This window comes from Perna viridis, chromosome 15, assembly GCF_037379345.1.
Source record: "Perna viridis isolate PV_CMFRI_1.1 ecotype Kerala chromosome 15, ASM3737934v1, whole genome shotgun sequence".
NCBI classification, from domain to species: domain Eukaryota; kingdom Metazoa; phylum Mollusca; class Bivalvia; order Mytilida; family Mytilidae; genus Perna; species Perna viridis.
In genome coordinates, this window is record NC_142459.1 from 14968095 (window position 1) to 14977821 (window position 9727).

General features: G+C 34.3%; 1 long non-coding RNA gene across 2 annotated transcripts in view; it reads left to right on the top strand.

The window, feature by feature from the left end:
• LOC148597095 (uncharacterized) overlaps positions 1 to 9324 on the top strand; it is a 31684-nt gene extending 22360 nt beyond the window's left edge. For both annotated transcript variants that reach the window (XR_015919065.1, XR_015919066.1), the window contains exon 4: positions 9064 to 9324. This is a non-coding gene — a long non-coding RNA (uncharacterized LOC148597095). The remainder of the gene's footprint in view (positions 1 to 9063) is intronic.
• The last annotated feature ends 403 nt before the right edge of the window (positions 9325 to 9727 follow it).

The following is a 9727-nucleotide window of genomic DNA, read 5'->3' on the forward strand; positions in this document are numbered from 1 at the left end:
TCTACTAAGGAATAATCTTAGCTATGATTGGATGGATTTATTTCAAATTTGGTGTGTTGCTTTATATATATGGGACATAGGTTGTAAGTGGTTTTGGGTCCTGCCCAGTATCAACTTTCAGTCTTTTCTAAGGTTCATTTTTTTTTTTTTTTTCCTATTCAGGACATTTGGTCCTGTAATGACATATTATTTTCAGGACCGAACCAAGTTTTACCATCCATTTTGACCTGAAGCAAGAATGATTAATATCAGAAATTTTCTGGCGTTCCAGATTTTTTTAATAGTCCTGTCACATTTTTACCGTTTATATCCGATAGTCCAACGAACCTTTGGAAAGACTGAACTTTATGTTGATTTTATAGTTGTTTCTGACCATTATTGAATTAGACCAGTGTTTTATGGTCCACAACATCATCACTTAGAAAATTGTCCCAGTAGTTCTCAAGACATTGGACCCCAAGAAGCTAAATCTGTATTATTAGCATATTGAAAATCATTCCTGACTTGTTGTTAAGGATAACAAGAAGAATCATATTTGATGTTCTGTTATAGAGATTTACACAATGTAAGAAACAGAAATGTAGAACAAATGAGCATGTAGCTTCATTTACCTAAAAATTATGTAACATTTTTACTTCAAAATAACTTTTTCTTCTAGATTAAAATGTAACAAATTGTACATACAAATTCAAGAGTTTTGATTATTAAACCATATCCTCTTTTAAATCTACAGATTAAGAAATCAAATGATCAGAATTTCATGGATGAATTCTCTTGGCAGTAATTGACCCCAACATTTTTAATCAGTATTTGCAACTTATCTTTTGTAAAAATTTTGATCATGATTTTAACTTAAAATTAAATGATCCTATTCTGTCTTAGAACAAAGCTTATGATATCCCATATATTTTAAATTTGTGGTTGGTGAAGTATTGAATGATATTTTATCTATCTAGTCATGGGTAATGTTCATCTTTTATTTGACACAAAATCTGTGAAATATTTAGAGTTAAACTTGGAGATGGTTCATTAGTTTTTATTTAGTATATGACATACATGTACCTGTAATATGATTTATGTAGGGTAACTTTCATATGGTGATAGTACTGGTAATACCTCAACTCCATGAGTAAGTGGTATTCTGGTATAAGGATCCACATGTCATAACTGATTATGGCAAATATTATTCAGAAGTTGAGGCCTTTTTCCACATGGAAAGTGTGGAATGTGGAGGCTTATTTGGTCACAAGGCCCTGGCTTCATAAAAAAATCTTGAGTTGAAATTTTCCTGAAATTGTTTTTTCGAGTTTTTCTTCAAATCGTCTATTTCAAGTGATTCGATTGGTTGAAATTTGAGTTTAGGACATATTTGAGAAAAATTCTTTATGAAACTGGACCCAGGTTACTTTTCTCTGTTCTAGTACCAATAGCAATGTGAAAGTCGTGATTTGATGATAAAGGAGATCATTGATCATGTCGCTATAGTAAAGTATGTAGAAAGCCAGTATTGATGGTAGTTTCATGCTATGTCGTGGTGAGTGAATAAAATGGGTTGGTCATTGTCTGTAAAGAGCTAGGTATAACTTTTGCCTAGCAGCTTCATTTTAAATGGCAGGAATGCATGGCCCAAGTCTAGACTTCCTCATCTTAACACCTACATATCATTTGCTGTTGTGTATTGAGGCTTCTGAACCCAAATTAAGTACTATTCCTTTGTTTGTTTGTTTTTTTTTTTAAGAAGTCCTGGAGTTTATTCTGCATTTAGATAGGGTAAGTAAACATGAAATTTTTTGGCAATTTTTAATGTTCAAATAGAATTGAAAAATCACCTAGACTTTACCATTCAGTTTTTGCTGTTTCCATGTACTGTACACATTCAGATAGTGTATAATTTTAAAACATGTTATCAGTCCTATGAAAATGTATTGGACCAAAGGCAAAGAAAAAGTTTATATTGTTTTAGCAAGTATTTTAAGAGTGTTTTGAATGTATTCTTTTGATTTCTGCTCGAATCTTGGTTCCCTGGATAACTCTTTGATAGAATGTTCTGGCAATAAAATCAAGAATCTATCTTCAGTATTTTATTTTTATGAGGTAAATCTTGGTTCTGTGAAAATGTAAGAACTTTCCAGAATTTGAACTTGATGTTGAAATAGTAAGGCCAAGCAATTAAAAACTGTTGTTACTGTAGCTTCCCCCTTTTTTCTGATGAACACTGTGACCATTAATATCTTTTCCCTTCTGATAATCTACCTAATGCAGTTGGAAATGAGGGCTAAAAGTGTTAAATGTTGTCATTAAAATATTTAAAAAAAAAAAAAAGAAACCTTGGTTTAGACCAATAAAATATAGGACAGGTAAGTGAATTAGAAACAATCTCTTGGCCTCTTTAACATTCTGGTAGTCGGACAGTAGGACCGTATAAAATGTATATAAAAAACCTGATACCACTTGAATGACCTGATTAAGAATGCTAGATCCTTGAATCTCATTGGAGATATTATTCCTAATATATTTGACATGTATTGATCAATAGAACAAACAAACGAAATAGTGAACCTCTTGAAATTGATCCGTTTGTGTACAGAATGCGCTTCTTGTACCTGGCCCTCTTTTCCTCTTAAGTGTCAGTCTCGGCAAGAATCAGGAAGTGGGTGAAACGTTGTATGAAAAAAAAACACATCATTTTGATTGTGTAATTTGACTATTTGCAACATCAGAATCAATGGAAAAAAGACAATATTTTCCAGATCATGGTGGTGCATTTAGTTATAATTTCATGATAAGCACTGAAAATGAACATTTCAAGGGCAGACAACTCATCAGAATCCTTATTTTTCTAACCAGTGATTCAGAGATCAGATGCATGTAGTGGTCTTTTGAAACAGAGAAAACATCCTTGAGTGATATTACATTGTCAGATCAGTGGTTTTTTGACATGCATGTATCTGATTTTTCCATTTTGCCTGATTCTTTCAAACACTTGCACTTAATGTGTCAACAAACTTGACTGTTTTGTTCCACATGAGGTGCTGAAGTACTTCGGTTGTTATAGGATTTATTTTGTTATATTCTGAAAAATTGCTGAATAGTAAAGTAAGTAGTTATAGAAAATATTAAGAGTGATATTTTATGCATATTTTTAGCTTAATCAGGACCTAATCTAGAAGGATAAATGAGCAAAAAGTTCCCATTCTTTGTGCTGGCCTTTCCCATATGCCTTTGACATGGAGACCTTTTTCTAATAGATTACAGGCAAAAATGTAATTTTTTTTTTTTTTTTTATAACATAATTTACTTAAACTTGTCCATGTCATTAGGTCCTGCTTTATGATGATGTCTATGGCTTCCACTCATTTCTTGCAAATTAAAAAATGCTGTGTTGGATTAATGATTATTTTTTGGTAGAATGACAACTTTGAAAGATGGAAGGACTCTCCAGTTCATTGTTAATTGTAATGTTTACCTAGATCTGGGTTTGAAACATTGAAAATGTTGGAATATCAGCGCTATGTACATGGACTGTTATTTTTAATTTACATTGCACAACTTTTCGTTTCCTTACCATTGGCAATAAATTGCAGTAAATGTACATGTATATGTATATGGAGTAGAGCTTGTTGACCCCCGCAAAATGCTGGTGTCCGTGCGTCCGAAGCTTGTGGACGCAACTCCTCAGAAACAGCTGAACGGAATTAGACCAAATTTTGTAGGATTGTTTGTCACCGTATGTAGTTCATTAAACTTTATCGCTATTTGGATTCGACTATTTTTATGGGAGTTATGGGACTTGGTTCATTTTTCACGTTCTTTTTTTGCGGATTTTTTTTTTTTTTTTTTGTATGAAGAGGTGCCAGTAGAAGATTACATCTTTCACATAGTAGTTGAAGGTAAGTATATTATCTCTTGCATCCAAGTTGCTTTTATATGGATGGGACCCAGTTGCTCTTGGATAAGTCAAATAATTTTGTTGTCATCGTTGTTGTTTTGGAATGCCTGCTTGAATCACCACATGGACTTATGAAAGCACATAAGTTTTGAATCTGCTATTTATACAAGTGTCAAACATTTGTAATTCAACTCTTTCTACAGTTTCTACATGCTACGTGTAGCATTCTTGTTCTGTTTGGCAGGTTAATAAATATTCTACTTGGCTCTAGCTAGCTGCTGCTATGTCGTCCCTAAATACAGTAACGAACATAAGAGAAGATTTGTCCTAGGGCAAGTGTAAATTAACTTTTACTAATCGGAAAGACAATTCCTGTAAAAGATACGAAGGGTGCTGCATCCCTCTGTTTTTTTTTCAGTATCGTTAGGCACAGGCATACATTGTAAATATTATGTTATTTATTGTAGTATGGACATGTTGCTATGATTTCCGTACACATGTAAGACTCGAAAACTGTCATGCAACTATTGAAAGTTCATCGTGATAATAAGGATGGGTTGTAAAGAGAAGGAACTACATATTTATACCGGGTTTGAATAGTAATTGGTTAGTTTGTGTTAACATCTTTACTGAGTTTAAATCTCCGAATACTATTATACCCGATTATGGCCCCTTTACGCTGAGAAAAAGTTGGTTGACTTGGACATTTTTCATTCAATTTCACCACAAACAAAGAACAGTATACATATAACAAAAGTAAGGAACGCCTAGAATTTTCGCACCATTGACTTTAGAGTATAATATTTTTAAAGCTAGTGATATTTGTATTGATTTTTATATAAATACCGTACTTCAACCGGTTGTATGAAAGATGAGCTCATTTACATTCAAGAACAAACCTCGAGGATTAGAATGAAAACATCGTTTTAAATATGTACCAGAGGGTAATACCTTGTTTTTGGAAATTGGTCTCTGAAGGGAATGTACTGTATTGTAGTGATAGAAAGTCTTAAAAAATCGAAACGAACGATAAACCTCAAATTTGTGTAGAAAAATGTTATGAATCAATTATGTAAAGGTGTTTATTACCGTGTCGATGCATTAGTTGTGTTGGAATTCTCAGTTATTTGACTTTTCAAATGTCAATAATTTGGCTATGCAAGTTGCCTTATTCTACGAGGGAAATTATTGTAAAAAAAAGTTTGTAGTCGTTTAAATGGGAAATATTTCTGATCTAAAATTGCTTCCGATAATTAGTAGATAATTTTTTTGACAGTTCGCCCCTCCCGCTTGATTATACTTTTAAATATTAGTTATGTACCGTAGTACTGTACGGAGTGTTAGTTACATTATTCCCACCTGTGTTTCTGTACTTGTAACTGACCGTTATACAGCAGGCATTACGTTACTGATTAGTAAAGGTGGCATTTAAATCCACGCTTACCCCGTCGTTGGCCCCAGGGTTTGTGTACCTGTATCGATCGTCAGGTACTGAGACATTCAAATTTATAAACTTAAGTCCCTATTGGAATTCCTTTACTTCCGATTATGAACAAAGAACGAGAGACCGATGGTAGAGAAAACTGAAAGTTGATGAAATTCACACACATCTTGTCAAGTGTTGAATGACAAACGTATTCACGTTACAGGTAAAGTTCTACCTGTAATTTTTTTGTTTGAAGATATCTTATGGAATTCACGTTGGATATGTGAGCACGTGGTCTTCTAGTGTAACAGAATAAAGTAAGTGTATTTTCTGTTTACATGTAGGTCGTAAAGTAGAGATAAATTACTTCTTTGTAAGGTGAAAATGATCCACGTTAATAAATTTCCTGTGTAATTAGTATTAAATTTTTGTGATCCCATTGAGAAAAACGAGAAATGAAATTGTATTGAAGTTTGTTAGTAAAAGTTACTCTGTAGTCAAGGACTGTCATGTTATGGGCTAATTGTTGTACCTGTATACAGAAAGAGAAAATAACCCAATGTCAATTTCACTAGGCTTCAGATTTCTTGCGCCCCCTATATACTTGCTACATTCATTGACGAACTTTGACAATGTTTCTAGGGTTGAGGCGTGAGTATACATGTACTTCCGCGAAACAAGCGTAGAGAAGTGTGACACAGGCCTTCTCCATTCTTATTTGATAGGCAGGTACATGGTCCATACTTGTAGAGCTTGTCTGTCACATTCATATGTTATTTTGCTATGATGAATTAACCTGTGCTGCTTTTTACCTTAATCATGGAATGTCCTTCAAAACGTTTTATATCGTTGAAAGAAAAAGGGATGTGCTTTTCAATTTAGGCTACAAGACCATTACTGAAACCCTGGTACTCTGTCAAATTAGCATTTCTGGGCAATTTAACTCTGATTCAAGCCATTTATGACTTCAGAGGTAGGAGCAGTTATTCCCTATCATTCAATAAATAATCCAGTTCATGGTTTAAGCAAAATCCTGCTGTGGGTCCTATATACCATTTACTGGTACTGTGTGAAGTTAGTACAATGCAGTTCTGGGGGATTTCAAATTACAGCCCTAACCGAAAGTTAAATGCTTCTTATGTCTTATTAAAGTCGGCAATTAAGCCCTTCTTCGGATTTCAACATTTTATTTTCACTTGAAGATGTTGCATTCAAAGGTTAATTGGCAATATATAGTGTGGATAATTTTTTGACCAAGTGGAGATATTTCTTTTAGACTCTTTTTCTCACGGACAAAAAACCGGTTTACAGACGAAGTGTGGTTTGGATTTCATTTGTCTAGTAGAACAGTTCTAACATGTCCAGATATCGGTTGTATCGATCTCCGTATTAAACTAATTCCTCGGATCAGATTATGTCCCTTTGTTGTCGATGACCACATTGTACCGTAGTTCCAATAATCTGGTAGTTTTTATCAGATTAAAGCGATCATACACCGTTAATTCCTCTATTGTTTCTGAAGCTTATAACAGATTGCCAGATTACATTGACGGAATGACCGAAACCACAATCATACTAAAATGATAAGTCACATCTAAAATGAAGATGGCCCATATTGTTTGTAATAAATGCACGGCTCTTTCAGTTTGGGTTGTGAACTGTGTGTTTAAAATCTTTCACGGCTAGAATTTTGAATTGCCGAGTCTGAATGGTGATATTTAACTTATTTGAATACGTAGATCAATATTGTCGAGTGGGGAAGGAATTTTTACATGTTTAAACGCCTGTGTGGAAATATGAATAGGTAATGATTGAAAAAAAAAATATGTACATATAAGATTGGCTACCTTCAGTGTCATAGCGAGCCTGATCTTGGTAGCTTATGGACTGTCTACGATCCTTGCTATTTTCTGGCGATAAGTCATTGTTTCCAAACCGAAGTATAAGTTGTACTCGGGACACTCAGAAAGTCTTTTATCCTCGGTATTATATAGGTATATGGTATTGTGTACATAAAGGGAGCATGACCGCGTCGTTTCGTTCTATTGTGAAAATAGTTGTATTATAACTAAAGACATTAACCATTTTCCTGTGGAAATACGATATACAACCAACTTGCACCTATTGTCGATCTTTTGTTGTCACTGTTCTATTTCAAGGGAGCTATTTTTAAAGTGAAAATTACCGACAGTAAAAAAAAGTTCGCATGACATGGACGCCGTTATTTTTATCATTTCAAGGATGATGTTTGTTTAAGGAAACATTTACGGATGTTAGTGGCTTTATAAAACCAAGTTCAAACACGAATCTGTTTAGATCAATGGAAATGGTCGCTGCGATTCGATTTGTGTTCGAGTTTATGGGACATTTTCATGGCAGTTAGAAGTGGTCTTTTCTTCAACAGATGATTGAATTGACGAACGAACGTTTTTACAATTATCTGCCTTGCTTGTCCCGAATGTGCTTCATGATTCTCAAGTAATCAATATGGTGTTCTGCCTGGTCGCTGGTGTGTACAGGTATTTGGACTGCTGAAAAAAAGACGATTGATATTTGACATTCAACATACGGGTTCTAAACGAAGTTCAACGAGGTCCTTTCAAACCATTCTCAAAATCTCAAGTTAACTATTGAAAGTGCTCTTGTTGCCTGTATACACATTTTGTGTGTAAATTACAACATTGAAATACTATAACCCGGGTGTGTTTGTTTTGTCCCTGGTATACAAACACTACTTCAAGTATCCCACTCTTAAACAGACGACTAATTTTCTTTATCTCTATATTTATTGATTTTGGGTCGTTGGACACCTGATTGAGTGGAGAATGACATGGAGTCAAACATGGCGGGAAATCTTAAAGATTTCGAGAAGATCAACACATTTTTTTTTTAATTAATATTCGTTCAAACTGGACTTTTCAACATTTTTACCCGGTTCAAGTAACTTGCAGGCTTAATTCACAAAATGGTATTTAGAGGACGTATTTCATGTAGTTGAGGGTTTGGATGGTATTTTCGAGGGAAGACTGGCACTTACTAAGAAAAAATTGAAAGGGATCTGTCTTGAAGTTTAGTTTGAAATCTCAATTTTCGTCTGCTAATTCTTTAAGAGAGCGCATCGATCATTTTATCAGGATAACTAATTAAAGAAAAATGGACTTCTACATTAAAATATAGGGGGTTGTAGGTAACCGTCAGATTCTTACTTAACTACATTCTGTGGCTACTTAAAATTAACCCTAACATTTTTCTTGGAGTTTTGGGGGTATTTAATTATGAACCCAAACAATACCCCAACAATGCTCTATAGTAATCTGGAGAAAGTTTTCGAGCTTTGGACAGTTAAAGTTCTGTACAAGTTGACGGATAACTTGACTAAATATTTTAATATGGATTAAACCAGCACAAACATCCTTGGGTTTCTAAAACCATTTGTAGCAGGTTAACTGGTGCCCCAATTTTAATTCATTTACTTGACTAGGGAGCATTACTGTATAAACTTTAATTGAATTCACAGGGACTGTTGTTGAGCATTTAAAATTATTGTAAGAAGATTAAACTATTATGCTCTACATAGGGTTCAACTTTCGATTATGGACTGGACAGAAAACTTTGAAAACGTTTATATCTCCACAATAATCCTTTTACAACCTTGAAAATCAATACCAACACGTTTATGTACCATAGACTGATCTTTGAAATGTAATGTGTTGTATAGACCCTATGTTCTGTCGATTTTCTTTTACAGGGTAAAAGATCAGAAGTCCATGGATTCTAAATGTCAGGGATCGTTAGGTTTCCACAATTTGCGAGGAGAAATGAGAAGGATGGCACTTCACAATTTTTTATTGTTCTATGCCTGTTCGGTCGCCATTTTTTTTAAAATCATAGACAGTGGTCACGGACTAAGCTTAACTCTTGGGTTTCCAATCAATCATGGCAAGCCGATCGAGAAGATAATTGGTTTGCTGTTGAAGTCTTACTGTCTGTAAACATGCCCTGTTCTGTAGGTCTTGATTGGTGCATCTGTTCAGTTTTGTTTTACCTGAATTGCACCTGTCCCGGCCTGCTGTACATGGGCGCTATCATCGGGAAACATACAGAGGGCACCAGAGACTTGAGACACTTTTTTAGCTGGAAGCGGACTCTTGTTAATTGGATACCAAAGTGAATAAATGACTGGTTTTTCAAGTAAGTCCTTGGTCCGTACGTTGTTTCTTTCAACACTGTTTACGAGCATTTAGTTTTATTGTGCTGTGTGGTCTGGTTTTCTTTGCCTTCTATGTAAAGTTTTGTCATTTATGTTATAAGTGTCTCTTTTGTCTCCAGTTCTATTTAAGGTTTAGTTGTTGTAGATGTCTATTTTGTATGTATTTGTTCGTTGTGTTGTTTTTTACAAGAATCATCATGGA